We start from the raw sequence: 15,915 nt of genomic DNA on the forward strand, positions 1-15,915 counted from the left end.
GAGAATAACTAGTTTTTCTTTGAAGCCATCACTTGGAGGCAGCAGCGAAATAAGAAGCCCCTTTGAACAAAGCTGGGGTATTTAAACCTCTCTTTCCACCCTCTCCTATGCTATGCTCTGCTAATGCTGGTTTTCTTTGCCTGACTAAATTTCTTATTAATGGAACTGCAAACAATTCTTTTGCCAGGGGTGACCTTCCTCTAGCTAGGGCGAACAAAATTACTTCACTTCCCTGACCCTTTGAAGCTAATAGGACTAAGTATAATTGAAGACTCATCGAGTGCGTACAAAGTATTGACATGTGCACTGGGGGCATCAATGAAGTCAGAGAAAATATTGGTGAATCAGGTCATCGATGAGACTAAACAGCCGGAGGGAATGAGAGAAAATGACATATCACCAACTCATCTTTTATCCTGTGTGGGAGTTGAGAAAAGAGCTGCGCAGTAATCTCCTTATCCCGAAAGCTTCATGTTTTGAGACCCTTCTATCATTGCTTTAAAAGAGTGTAATAATATGCAAACTGTCAGGAAAAGTGTTCAGTTTTCAGAGTTCTGATGTGAGGCTAAATTGAAGATCACCAGAAGTCAAAGGGGACAGCACAAGGAGAGGAGGCAGCCTGTTTCAGAGAGGCAAGATGTGACACCCCTCAACATGTTTGGGGAGTTACAGGAGAAAGAAGGATCCCATCCATAAGGGGAAGCAGCCCGGACGGCATCCCCTTGGAGCAGCAGGATGCCAGCACTGCTGCCCGAGGTGAAGCCAAGGCACCCGCCGCGCGGGGCTCTGCACACTCCCTGCAGATCCTTGCCTACCGGTGAGTAATCTTTGTAACCTTTAGAAACTGTGGTTAAGTGTGTCTGCATGATAGCTTGTAAGCATCCAAATACGCAGAAATTGCTATCTTAAATCATATTGCATTGCGAGGGTTGGAAACTGTGTTTGCAGAGTATTAGCTTGCCAAAATGGGAAACAGAGGGTTTTAAGCCATTTTGAATAAAACAAGAGCAATTAGGTTGAATAATGGAAAATTGCATAGGTTGCTCAATAAACAGCAATTTTGATATGTCTAGCAGCTGCCTCAAAGAGACTGAAGGAAGGTTATGTTTGTTATATTACCATTATTATGTGTTTTTAAGGCTCAGACAGGTAATTTCACAATCTGAATCCCGCTTGTGTTTATCTGAAGTGCAGTTGTTGACTTTATGCTATATCTTAAAAATACATTAATTCACTTTATTCCAGTTGTAATGTTAATTTGAGCATTATCTTGCTGGAGTTCAGTTAGCTTAGTGGGAGACACTGTTTTGTTAGGATATGAATGCATTTTAAGCTTGTTTGTTTATTAATAGGCAATCATCCTTGTAAAAGGCTCTCAGGTGTAGGGTGTTTCCCTTTCAGAAATGCAGTAAGGTTGTAAAAGCTACGCTCACTTTGCTGGTAAGTATTTGTCTCTGCCTCTTGATGTGTACTGCATTCGTCACAGAACATTATGCACCTCTGAGACACTTGCTTACCTTATCTTTTAAGACCATGACATTAGATGCCTGTATATACACCTCTGTGTGAGTGCAAACACAAATAGCAATGTATGAACCAGGAAAAAAATGTAGTTATTTCTGATGATGTATAACTTCAGGAGGTTTGATGGACTGTTTGTGTAGTTACAGTCCCCTAAAAACCTGTTTGGTCCACACTGCATCTCCCGCTGTGTTTTGCCAGCCCTCATCAGGAGGCTCTGCTCTTTGAACTACTGTAACTTGTAGAACTCAAAGTACTTCACCTTAAAATTGCATTTTGTGTAACAGCCAATGGATCTTGAACTACCGCTCAAGGTTATTTCACGTACTTCTGTTATCTCATTACAGTTCTGGCAAACTCCAGTGAAAAGCTGTGGAATTTATTAGCAATGCTCTGATATATTTACTCCATCAGAATGTGCCAAAAAAGGATTTTATAATCCCCAAGCATCTCTTTTTTTATACCTTCTAGCTTTACATCTATATTGCAAAGGCAAGCTATCCAGGCTCCGAGACCCCTGCACACGTTGCAGGGCTCAGCCTGTCTTGCCCAGAGCCTTCAGCCCCGTGGGCCCGCAGGAGCAGCGTGCCAGGAGCGGTCCCTGCGCTGCGGTGGAACCAGGTCCCCTGGAACTGAGGCAGCTGCACCTGCCTCTCTGTGGCACCATTCAGGCACCTCCTGCAATGCGTTATTTCTGTCACGTACTGTCTTTTTTATCCTACGAAAAGTCATGAGCAGCATTTGGGTACCTCAGTGCTATGGCACACTAACATTTGAAATGAGGCATGTTTTGAAAGATTTTTTTATGAAGCGTTGGGTTGCATTCCGATGAGGAAAAGACCTGAAGAAATGGAACGGCCTTAGTTAAAAAAACTGACGTTATCAATGACATTGACCTGCTCAGATGTTAATGACGTGAATGTTAACACCTCTGGTTATGATGTGATTTAGAAAAGAGCTTCAGAGGTAGGACTACACAGGGAATATATGATAATCTTGTTTTAGGCATGTAGGTCATAGAACCAGGGAGAATCTACATTGGAAGGGACCTCTGGGGATCATCTAGGGGAACCTCCCTGCTCAAAGCAAGTCTAATTAGATCAGGTTCCTCAGGGCCATGTCCAGTTCAATCTTGAGCACCTCCTCCTGGGACGAGATCCTGTAACCTGTCTGGGCAACCTCTCCCACTATCTGACCACTCTCAAGGGAAAAAGAAAAAGCAAACCAGACTAAAACAAAAAATATGATGTATGCTTGAGATTTCCTGTGTTCTAACTTGTGCCTTTTGCTTCTCATTCTGTTGCTGCGCACCTACAAGAAGAGATAAATCAGAAGTGAAGGTTCTGAATGGCTGTAGACTAGTGTGCCAGTGAACGCTGCCTGGGAAAATACAGCTGAGGTGGCTGGGTGGAAGGAGACAGTACGAGGAACTTGAAAAGGGTCACCCTTTTAGCTTAGAAGGGCTACAAAACTAGTGATTACATTGATGACTTACACCTAAGCAAGTTTCTACAATGGGTAGAATTAAAACCGACACACTTATGGGGAAATTAAAAACTGGGAAATTTGCAGATACTAATAAAATATCAATAGACTTTCTCTTTTTTGCTCAGAGACTTTCAGAGTCTCTGGCCAGAGGGGACCTCCCTCTTCACCCAGGCTGACCCTCCCTGGGCAGAGCCCGGGTAATGTTTATTCAGAACTAGATCAAAGAACATCTCTTAAAAAGAGATCTAATCTTGTCTTCTGCATTCAAAGGGATGGTGACCTAACCACTTTTTCTGAAAAGCTGGTAAAATGTCACTTACATAACTTAAAAGCCTTACCAGGGTAAGGTAAATATTTTGGACATCACCGCAAGGAATAGAGATGGAAGTTGCTGAATTGGAAGTTGGTGGTTGCCAAGAGACCAGCATTCACGGCCTGATTGTATTTCACGTGGCCAACCACAGGGGAGTCCCACAGGCAGCATGAAAAGCTTTGATTTCTCAAATCTCGAGAAAGTTATAAGCAGAATCAGTTGGGGAAATATATCTGGGCAGAGCGACGTAAAGGGCAGATGGTGGCTCTTGAGCAGGGTTTATTCGCTGTCCAAAAGTCACCGTCAAAGAAAAGAGCACTGGCCGTAGGGCTTTCAGTTGCTGAGGGAAAGCCACGATTCAAAATAAATAAATAATTTATAACAAATGGAAAAAATTTGAAACGGGTCGTAAGAATGATGAATGTGGAGCCACAAATCTTGGAAATCTGATATGGGAAGATAAGCCTGCCAAAGGCAAGGTCTCTGGCTGGAAGGTCAAAGGACAATATCAAGTTATTTAAGAACAGTAGTATTAAAAAAACCCAACCAAACCAGAAATGTTTCAGACACAGCTGACAGAATTGCTTCTAATGGTGCAGAAAAGAGAGAATAATTCTTTTACTATATTTAGAAGAAAACAGTGTGATATATGTATGGCAAATTAAACTGGTGAACTAATTGCTGACCCACTAATTATTGACATGTTAAGTAACAGCTGCTAGCATTGTTAAATCTGCAGGCCCCAATAATCTGCTCCTAGGACGCATGAAAGAATTGGCCGAGTTGGCTTCTGCGCCTCTGATAATGTTTAAAAAATTTTGGAATGATGGAAAAACACCAGAAAAACAAGTCTCGGTGATAACATTGTATCAGTGTTTAAAGAGAATGAGAATGGCACCACTAATTACAAGTTACTGAGCCTGGTTCAGTCATGGTAAAATAAGGGAAGAGTGGTTAAGGGATTAGCTGAGAAAGACCTGAAGGGTAACATTATAATTAATGGCAGTTAGCATATTTTTAGGGAAATTAGTCAGATCAAACAGTTGTGCTGGGAAGACAGCAAGTAATACTGATAAAGACAACAACGTTGATATAGTATATATGGATGTTTATAAGGCAGCGGATTTAGTACCTCATTACACCTATCAAAAAATTTGCATGGTGAGAAGAGAAGAGAGCCCCCGTTGACGGGGTTAATAGCTGACTGAGTGAGGGCTACCAGCACCTCTTGGCCAAGCTGAGGTGTCACTAAGCCACCGAGGTTCCTTGCTCAGAAGTGAGTTTGGGGCGGCAGTGGGCAGTGTGGGCACCTCTGACCCTGCTCTGGGGTGGCCGCGCTGTGACCGAGCCCGCAGGGAGGTGGGCTTGTGCTTGGCAGGACCACGTTGTGGGGCAGCTCCATAATTGCAAAGAGCCCGAGGACTCTCACCGTGATTAATTTAGCTGTAGGTAAAACGGACCACAGCTTCCCCTTAATTTGGGGGAAAAAGAAAAAAAAGACACCCACTTTCTTAGCGAAAGAGTGGGAGGCTTTGGCTGAGAGTCCATGCTCACAGACAAGTAGCTCAGCGGAACACGGTGAAGATCAGTAGTCTGATAACCATGGGCTGGCTTTTCTTGGGTGGGAAAGCCGGAAATCCGGAATCCTCCCTGGCTGTGGCACGAGTGCCCTGACTGCATCCAGCGAGATGCTTTCAAAGTCTCGTCATTTAAGTCAGTCAGAACTTTCTTTTTCTCAACTCATTGTTCAAGTTTCAGATGCTTTGGAGACAAGAGTGTAACAAAAGAGGAATTCCCCCTGCTTTCCTGATGAAAGAGGCTGAAACTGGTTTTGCTTAAACTTAACAGAAGAAAATTCAGCAACTGGGTAAGCCAGGCAGAGGAAATTCTTGTCATAAAATTATGGGTAATTGCAACCAAGGGATTAGAATTTAAACCCTTATGCTGCCTAGCCAAAATGAGCATTACTGATTCAATAAAACTGTATTGTAGATGATGCATATTTTGGTTAATCTCAGCTTTTCAACCCTTTTTCTTCTTTTCTTTTTTTTTTTTCCCCTCCCAAAAAGGCTCAGGGTAGGCACATATTTCTCCGTTTCCCGCGACTGGTCTCTAGGAGCACTGAGCAAGGTCAGGCGGAAGGGAATTTTTGAAGGATCTTTCAGAATGAATCTTGGGTGCTTTCTTCTTAGGTGCATTTCTCTTTTAGTAATGATAAAGAAGTCCCGCAGTGGAACATTTATTCCGACCTGCGGGGAATGTGTCATGATCTGTTTTCTGCTGGCCGCTGATGGAGCTGTGTGGTGGTTTAACTCCAGCCACCAGCGCAGCATCGCCCAGCCGCTTGCCCGCTTTTCCTGGGTGGGATGGGGGAACGGGTGGAGAGGTAAAAGCCAGAAGACTCACGCAGTGAGATAAACACAGGTTAATAGGTATAGTGAAAGCAAAACAAGGAATTTGTTCACCACTTCCCACCACAGGCAGGTGCTCAGCCATCCCCAGGTCAGCAGGGCTCCATCACACGTAACACTTACTCGGGAAGACGAACGCCATCACTCTTAACATCCCTCCCCTCCCCCTCCTGCTTCTTCCCCCAGCCTTATATGCTGCGGATGATGCCATATGGGGAGGATTTACCCCTGTGGTCAGCTGCCCCCACTGTGCCCCCTCCCAGTTTCTTGTGCCCCTCAGCCTACTTGCTGGCGGGGCAGCCCGAGGAGCAGAAAGGGCCTTGGCCCTGCGTAAGCGCTGCTCAGCAGTGACAGACATCCCTGTGTTACCAGCGCCGTTTCCAGCACAAATACAAACCACAGCCCCATACCAGCTATGGTGAAGAAAACGAACTACCCCAGGCAGAAGCTGGCCGAGCTGCCTGCGGGCGAAGCGCGGCCATTGGCCGTGCTGGCAGGAAGGCATCTCTGGTTTCTAGAGCCATCACCGGGCACAGCCCACGCTGGGGCGTGCAGCAGGGCCGGGGCGTTTCTGGGAGAAGCAGGAGCTGCGGAAAGGGAAGTGGGACCGAGGGAGCCGCGAGCGGCCGGGCCGGGCAGCTGTGGGTGCTGCTCCTGGGGGCAGGGCGGGCTGGTGGGGTGGGTGAGGGGGGTCCCACCAAACGAGGGCGAGAAGCCGAGCTGCTCAGTCGGAGGGTGACTCCCACAGTGCCCAGGCCTTTGGGAGAGGTGTGGAAGGTGGAACGAGGTTGCTTGCTCTAACTTCTCATTCCTTTGCTGCCCAGGGCCTGGGCTGTAGAGGCATGAAGGCAGGTTAATTAACATTGATAATATACAGCTGTGGGCTGGCTTCAGGGCGGGGTGGCTGATGGGGATGAGGTGCAGCCGTGGCTGGTTCCTGCTAAGGAGTTAAATGGCTCTAAGGGGGATGGAAGAGGAGCAGCCAAGGAAGAGAGAGCTGGAAGAAGCGGAGGGAGGAGAGAGTGTGCCCTGGATGAGGAGAGACAAGGAGAAGGATGCAGCAGAGGGACTGGCCTGAAGAGTATGAAGAAACAGCAGGACCAGTAGATAAATCTTAGAAACCTTGTGGGGGTTGGTGGCTGTGCCAGGGCAAGGTGTGGGAACCACTTATTGAAGTTAACCTGGTAAAAGCTTTGTTGCAGCCTTGAGAGTGCTGTGATGCTGGGTCAAGACCATTATCTCCCAGTGTACCTTAGAATGATCTTAAAAGTCTGTCAAATTAGTTTTGTAAGAGACTTCAATTATTAAACAATGCCTGTGAGGGAGATTGAGTGCAGCTGATGACAACATCTAAGGTGTCTTTGCTGTCACCAACCACACCTGAAGTTTAGGTTGCACTTAAAAGCTTCCTGTCTAATGTAAGCAGTACGTTTCTTCTACCTGTTGGTAATCAGGTAAATAGATGTGAAAAACCATGAAACAGCATAAGCGGAACTATATCAGGCACAGATCTACACTAAATGTTACAGAAATTTGCTTTATTTATTATGGGATATCCACGAACAATCTCTGAATCTCTGTCATGAGGAAAAGTCAACCAAAACTAGATTTCGATGTCTTCCTAAAAAGAAATCATAAAGCCAGAATGATGATGCTGGTATTTCAACAGTAGCATCTGAGCAAAAATGAATGGCTGTAAATTAGTCCAACCAAATCTAAAACAGATGCTAGAAGATTTTAATCACTGAAGAATGAATTTCTGGAACATCCTTGCACACTGAAAGGTAAGTGCAACCCAGGCTGAGACAAATATAGCACAAAAGAGGCAGAAAATGTGGGCATGGGTTATCATAGACTCATAAAAATGTAGCTGATCAATTGAGAAGCTGGTGGACCCAATGACAGGAGAACGACAGGCTGGGGAGGATGCCGGCTGGGCCACCGGCTCTGCCAGAGCTGCTCCTCTACGCAGGAGCAAGCAGGGTGAGAGCAGGCATGGGGTGGGAACCAGACCTGGAGGTGGGTACGGAGGTCCTTGTAGCTGCACACAAGCATCGCGGCTACAGAGCATGCTACGGGCGAGTGTCGTGAGGCAGCATCTACCAAGCACATCAGAAGAACAAGTCTTTAGTATCGTAAAAAAAATATTGTAGGCTGCACTGATTTCTAAGGCTTTTTATCAATATTCTTTTGTCTCTGAGAGACATCTCCTTCCTCTATGCGATGCGCCTGGCTGCTCAGGTGGGCCAGGTCTGTTAGGGAGGGTGATGCCCCGTAGCTGCATGCACCTTGCCCAGACCAAACACCTGCACCCCCTAAGATTTTGCTGGAAGCTGGCTGGCTGGCTGTGCCCCTGCGCCCTTATTTCACCGTTCCGCAGTTCCCCTGACTTGATCCTGCCTGGTTACCCAGGCCTGGGATTTCTCCCCCCACCTGGCATTTCAGTTATTCCTGTTTCTGCTTTGACTTTCCCAGATGGTTTTCTGGCTGTTCTGTATGTATGCTGGCGTGTGAACCGTTTGTGCCTGGTTTTATTAGGTATTCTCAGAAATTGCACATTCTTCCATTACCCTGCCTATAAGGAGCTTATTCCATCTTCAGCCCAAACATTTTTCCGCCTTGTGTGCCCATCTTTGGGAACTAGTTGGGCTCACCACTACAGTTGCTGGGCTTCTGCCTGGCACTTGAACATTTGCTATTCCACCTGCCAGCTGCTGTTTTGCAGACACTGTTTGGCACGTTTATTTCCTTTGCTATTTCATTTTCTCTCATCTTTACTGAAATAGTTTAAAACAGGTTGCTTAGTATCATGTAATCTGTGCCTTTTAAGGGCCTTTGGGATGTTGATTCAGTGGTCTTTCAGATATTCCTTTCTGTAATGAATCACAGGTTCTCTGGTCATTAATGAATAGTCCCGAATTAAAAAACAAACAATAACCGCACAACAAACAACAAAGCTCTTCAGGGGGTTTGTGTGTGGAAAAAAAAAGAGGCTGCTTCTGGTTTTTTTCTGATCTCTTACTGAGAAAATGGGAAACACTTCTTCCTGTGCACACAATGTTCTTCCTACCCTGGCAGCAGCATTTCAAATCGATGTTCACCTTTATCTCCCTATACAAAATGCAACCAACGCTCACCAAACCAGTGCCATTCCTTTAATCATCACCCATTTTACTAGCCCTAATGGTTTTCACGTACAACAGAAAGTGGTTGAATCTGACCTTTTTCAAGGATTAATCAGCATCTCTCATAACTTTTTAAAGCTGCCAGGTTATTTACATGGTGCCACCCCAGAGACTTTGGAGCTTTGTTTTTATTGTGATTTTTTTTTTTTTTTGTACTGAGATTAGTAATTTTTGTCCAACATCTTGGAAATATAGAACCATTTAGATTGGAAAAGACCCTTAAGATCGAGTCCAACCACTAACCCAGCACTGCCAAGGCCACCACCGAACCACGTCCCTGAGCACCGCACCTGCTCGTCTTTTCAATGCCTCCAGGGATGGTGACTCTGCCGCCTCCCTGGGCAGCCTGTGCCAGTGCTTGACCACCTTTGGTGAAGAAATTTTTCCTAAGATCCAATCTAAACTTTCCTCTTGTCCTGTTACTTGGGAGAAGAGATGGACACTCGCCTCACTCCAGCCTCCTTTCAGGCGGCTGTAGAGGGTGATGAGGTTCCCCCCTGCACCTCCTTTTCTCCAGGCTGAGCACCCCCAGCTCCCCCTGCTGCTCCTCATAGCACTTGTGCCCCTGCCCCAGCCCCCTGCCTGGCTCTGGACACGCTCCAGCCCCTCAAGGTCTGTATGGGAGTGAGGGCCCCAAAACCAGACACAGGATTTGAGGTGCAGCCTTGCCAGTGCCGGGTACAGGGGGACCATCACTGCCCTGGTCCTGCTGGCCACGCTGTTGTCCCCCTTGGTCACCTGGGTGCACTGGGGGCTCGCGTCCAGCTGGTCCTTTTCCTCCAGGCAGCTTTCCAGCCACCCTGCCACAGCCCGCAGCGCTGCATGGGGCTGGTGTGACCCATGGGCAGGACCTGGCATCATCTTCCACTCTCCTGTTCTTTTTTCTGTATTTACTGGGATTTGTGATTTCCACTTTTAGAACTCCATTGCATTCCAGGCCTATTAACTGCAAATGTTAGGTAACAAAAAGGAAAGCAAACAGCAAGCACAGCACTCGTGCTGCTATCTCTCAGCCTGACTTTAGTCCCTGCCTCTACTCAGGAAGGATTATGTGAAAATCTAGCAACAGTCCAACGCAATAACCTGCCAGCGGTTATTTAACCATTGGATGGAACATAAACCTCCGTTGCAAGGCTGCAGGGAGGCTGGACAGGCTCTCTGAGGCATGAGGGCGCTGGCTGCAGAGCTCTGGACGTGTTCAGATGAGATCAGCAGATTTTTATTCGTGCTTGAGAGGGAAGGATGAGGCTGGTTTCCTTCCTCCTGAGGGGAGATGGCTGGGAGTTACTACTTGTCAGAGTGCGCACACGTGTGTGCGTGCGTGTGTTTCTAGAAGGGAAAAGAAAGAGACTATATAATGTGGCGGAGGTATATAATCATGGCTGCAGTAGAGCAGAAGTTCCCAGCCTATCTCTGGGGGCATTCCCATCGGCAGTGGCAGCACCGGTCACCACAACCAGCAGAGGCAGCAGCAGAAACACCTTTTCTCCTCACCCCTTGTCACCTGCCTAGATTTCCCCAGAGAAACTCCGTTTTGTTCCCGGAGTGCCAAGCTTGCTGGAACTGCAGGATTTTTAAGTGTATCCGGTAGATGCAAGTGGCTGCAAGTTTCTTGCACGGCTGCTGCACCAGGCGGCCCTGTGCCTGGAGGTCACGACGGCTCCACGCGCACACTCGGCGGCTGCTGCGTGCCTGCCCAGCAGAGCTGACGCCGCAGGATGCGCTGGACTCAGTTACATCCCTCTGCTCCTCCGTCAGCTGAGCCTAAGCAGCGTTTCCAGCCGGTGCTGGGTTCACCCTGTGTGTATGACTTTGATTCACACCTTAATAAATGCAGCATGAGCCGAAAGCTGAGGCTTGCTACTCACAGACACCTACGTACATCTGGAAAATCCCAGCCCAGCAGTGGGAAACCACTCAGCCTCACACGGCACCGCTGGAATACAAGCAGGGATCCGCAGGGATTTGTGACTGGAAAGCCTCCTGCAGTGGGGGTGGGGAGGGTATTGGAAGGCGCTTGAGGCGTACCCGAGCTGCCGGCTAGGGGCACTTTGGAGACACCGCGCAGGGCCTTGGCTGGGCAGGTTTGCACGGTGGGTTCCGCAGGGAAGCCCTGAAGTGCTCGCCTGGCCTCTGGGCACGTGTGGTTACAGACCCGAGCACACACTCAGCTCGGAGGCTGTGGGAAGGAGGAACCGTGGCCACCTGAGGGCTGGGCAGCTTCAGGCAAGGTGGAGGGAACGATGGGAGAGAGGGAGAAAGTATTAGATAAGGGAGGGGGAGGATTATTGGAAAGTGCAGTGGGCAGACTGAGGGATGAAGAGAAGGCCTTGTGTCTGTGTGATGGGTATCATCTTTCCTGGAAAGCAGATCCACTGCCTCGACTTTCATCCTGCACAGAGGTGGGTGGGAAATCCCTGGTTTAGTGCTGCCAGCCCTGATGGGCACCCTGACACCTTCGCAAGGTAGGAGGGATGAGCACGGTGCGTGGGACGCAGCGACGCAGCTCTCCCTGCTGCCCGCCCGGTGCAGTGAGCTGCGTGCTGCAGGCTGGGCACCGGCGTGCCGGGCCGCGCTGGCTGAGCGCCGCAGCCACGCAGCACAGCCGTGCGTTCGCCCACTGCGGCTGGTGACGGTGCCTGTGACCTGGCTTTTCCTATTGATTTGGAACCAGGGAGCGTCGATACATGAACCTTATCTAGTCCACGACGTATGACGCTACGTGACAGCTGCTGTGCCTGGTCAATTTGCCTTGGTGCCTTTGGCTGCGCCCGCGGGCGTGATCCAGCCTAAGCGATGCCAGGTATAAAGGTAACGTGGGTGCAGGTGGGAGAGCTGCTGTCTGTGTGCAGCCTTCCCTCCCGCCAGAGCTGCGGCTGGGCTGGAGCAGGGAGCTGCTGATGTGAGAGCTGGTGCTGTTACTTCACATCAAGCGGTATATTCGCCTTCAACATCCGAATGCTTCACTGACTGCCCATGGCCTGACGAGCCATACATCCTACCTAAAGGTACTGGATACATACTACCACAAGGACTGGCGTGTCAGCTTGGTTTAGTTCCAGGGCAGCTTAGACTTGAATGTCCATCTTTCTTTCATGGTTTTTCTCTTTCTAAAGATTTTTATTTTATCTTTTAATTGCTCTTTTAGCATGGAATGAAGATAATACAGAACTATCAACAATGCAATGAGAAGATGTCGACTGGCAATATATGCAGGGGCCCTTCAGTTTTCTATGTATTTATGACTGACTTTCTTTTAATAGAAAACATTTTTTTCTCCTTTCAGTGTACAGATATAGAATAAAATCACTTGAAAGCCAAGAGTGAAATTGGTTCTCATTAAAACACGGAGTTAGTGAAATGGTGACAGATGGGCCTTGCTGGGAAGGAGAAGATCAACGCATGAGACTGGGATAAGTTAGTGAGTTTGCAATTATAAAGCATGTGGCTTTGTAATTTCTAACCCCCAGTTTTGTAAAGTAATCAGTGCAGTCGGACCCATATGCCTGCAGGGAGGCTCATTGAGACAGGCATGAATATCCGTGTGGAGGAACAGGGACGTGCAGATATTCCCAAACATAGCTGCAAGGAAGGGGATCTCTCTCTTTTCTCGCCAAATTTTAATCTGCCCTCTCTAGAATGGAAGAACACTTCACTATGAAATACGAAGCTGATTTCCAGGCTCCCCTGCAGCGGTTACCAGACCTGAGCTGGAGTTGTAAGAAAAACCTTAACCTTTCCAACACTGATTGATCTGCTGTTGTTCAGTGCTGTCCATCTCAGCAAGCCTGTGGCGATGGGCGAGAGGTTTCCTTAATTATGTTTCTAAGTGGACTCTGACTTGGTTTTGATAATGTTGAAAATCTTTGTCTTGACTCATTTCTGTAATAAACTTTTGGCAACGGGAAGCTATAATTTATTTACTTAGAAATTTCTCATCTCCATTATCGTAAAGATGCCTTAGCAATTCTGTTTTTAGGATTGCACAAGTGGGGCATAAATCCTGTTTTTCTTTTAAAGCAGATTGTGCTTGGATGTAAAACGTCAAATGTGTGAGATTTGTGTCCATCTGAATGATCAGCTTGGTTTTTATTTCCAGGGACAACTTCAGTCATCAAGTCCCGTCATATGCAAACCCAGACCACCATGTGGATGATATATTTAACTTGTTACACAATCTCTTCCGTATGTTTAACAAGCTCCAGTGATTTAGGGTTGGTCCCCTCAGTGCACAACTACAGGCAACTATTTGGTCTCAAGGTCCGGAAGCCATGTTGCTCTTGGTCCTTTTTTCTGAGCACCTTTGGAAAACTTACTTTCACTCTCTCAGCCAAAGAACAGCAGTGCTACTGCTGATCCCAACACACACTTGTAGACCCACATTTTCTTCTTCAGTCTGGTATTTATGCCCATTTTGTGTCAATGTACAGAAGTTGCCATAAGTAAGTTCAGTTTTCATAGCTGCAATTTTACTGGTATAGTCTAACACTCTTTCATGGTTCCAGAATTTCCTTTTTTTATGTACAAGTCCTTTCATGCCTTAGGGAAGCACAGAAGAAAGCATGGAAGTACTTGAAATGTTAATAAATAGGTGCTGGAGGCTGATATTATAGGCCAACTGGGTGTAGGAGGAGCTGGTGTCTTGGTGATGAATCAGAGATGCTGGGAGAGGAGGGAGGCATGTCAGGAAATATTGGGAGGATGCAAAGATTGAAGTGACACAGTAAGAGCAATTGCAGACACAAAATTATTTTTCCAGAAGCACTTTGAATGGATGGGAAAGGGGCAAGACTGCCTTTGTGAGAACCAGAGCCCAGGAAGCAAGATAATGCCTCGGTGGAATAGTTTGGCCGAGGTGATGGATGGCAAAGTGCCTGTCTTTGATATGTAACGCAAAAAAAATAATCAACAAGGTGTGGTTCAGAACTTGGATGTGAGGATGGAAGGAGAATCAGAGCAGAGGCCAGGCATGAGTTACGGGTCTGAACTAGGAGAAGATTGTGTTCTCCACCTCAATCAAGAAAGGAAGTAGGAGAATGAGATCAGGGCAGTATTGATCACCCTGCTGTAGCCATGCTGAGGATGAGCAAGGCTGGTCTTCCTCACCAAGATCTAAGACTAAGGCTTGTTTGGAACAAAACGGGATCTGAATCGGAGAGGTTGATTTGTGAGTTATCCACATAGAAATAATGGTAAAACATGTTTACATGCATTCAGCAGCACGGGGAGGAGGTATAGAGAGAGCTGGGAAACGGCCCAAAGACCAAAGTCTTATGGCAAAGCTTGGCTGCGGGTGTAGAGTCCCTTCCAAGGAAGTAACTGTTGGAGGGATAGGGTGAGAAACACGCAGACACAGGAGCCACTAGAGACCAGATTTCACAAAGAATGTGCTCGCAGGACCCCAGTCACCGTTGGGTCCAAGAGTATGTGAGTGCTGTTTCGAGCTGTGTCAGGCTTCCATGGAACTTCGAGGCCAGAGGAACAACTGGAAGGTGTTTGGGGGAAAACTGAAGAAAAGGCTTTGCAAGTAACGATTGCAGCCCACGTGCCCAGACTGTGACACCAGAAGGGAGCACTGCGGTCATTTCAAGAGGAAAGAAGTGATACGGGGACATGGATCTGTACTTCCAGAGGACTGACTTTGCTTTTGAAAAATGTGAACTACCCTAATAGCTCTCCAGATATGTTGGTGTGTGGAAATACAGTGACTTTAGTGCTGATGATCAAGCACTTTTGCACCTCATGCTCCCAGATACATTAGTAATTGATCAAAGACAAGGCAGTGAGTACAGGAAATTTCTGGTTCTTGTGAAAACCTTTAGGTTTCAGTGCAGGACACTTCTGAAAATGGTCTGGGCATCTCTGTGAAAATACTAATAGATGCAGAATCTACACAGTGTAGCACGGGCTCACAAAAACAACAAATTCAGTATAGTTCTATATTTAATGTTGTTCAGCTACAAAGCACCACTACTGCAGCGTGGAAAATCACTGGCAGACTTACAGGAATATGCATATTACCCAGTATGACAGAACCAAAGGATGAAAAAATACTCTTAGACTTCAGTAAAGAGTAGGGAAGTCAAAACAAGCACAAAATTGTAGAAATACAAAACTTCATCATGGTTTAGACACAGATGCTTTAGAATTTGGAAAGGTCATCATAAACTACAAAACCTACAGAAATGTCACTTCCTTGCAATGAGCTAAACACAAAGAAACATTTTATAAAGAAATTGGAAAGCTTCTGCTTAGTCTTTTAAAGCCAAAGGAAAACTAGCACTTGGCGGAGAAGAGTAAAGCAAAGGGCAAAAAGACTGAAGAACAAAAGTCTTCACGGACTGATCTTTTGCAGACTGTGCAAAAGCAATTTAACAAGTGAAGACTTGAACATACTTGAAAATACTTCAGTTTACCAGATCAAAACTAGAAGACAGCTGAAATGGCCAACAGACCAGTTGAAGCCTGTTGATCCTGTAGTAACAACACAAAATGTTAGGTGTAGTTGCTGTACTGGTTGGAGTGCATTGTGGTATCATTGATAATGCATCTCTTTTCGGGTATGTCCTCTCTTTGGTATTGCTGTCCCACACTGGCTCTTTGGTTTTTATCACCTTGTGGTGGAGTTTCTCACTTTATTTTGTTTTTTGCTAGTGCAAGACTAGTGAGCAGGGTCCGTCTGCCTGCTGCATGGCATTGTCGTGGGTCGTCTTTGTAAAAAACAGAAAAGGAAGCAAAAATGTAAATTGATGGAAGAGTTTAGCTGGGTGGGCAAATGGGAAAGGCCACTATCTCCGATATGTTATGCAAAAAGATCCAGCAAGGTGCGATTCGTAGCTTGGATGTGAGGACACGGGCAGTGATCAGAGAGGAAGAGTTAATCTCCTGTGGAAGCTGGTCACCTTCACCTTTATCACTTAACTTCAGATAACCCGACTGACCTCAAGGGTTTATCAATCTGGATTTTTTTGACCCACCCCACACCCTTGCCACTGCA

The sequence above is a fragment of the Falco punctatus genome (genome assembly GCF_963210335.1).
Source record: "Falco punctatus genome assembly, chromosome: 6".
NCBI classification, from domain to species: domain Eukaryota; kingdom Metazoa; phylum Chordata; class Aves; order Falconiformes; family Falconidae; genus Falco; species Falco punctatus.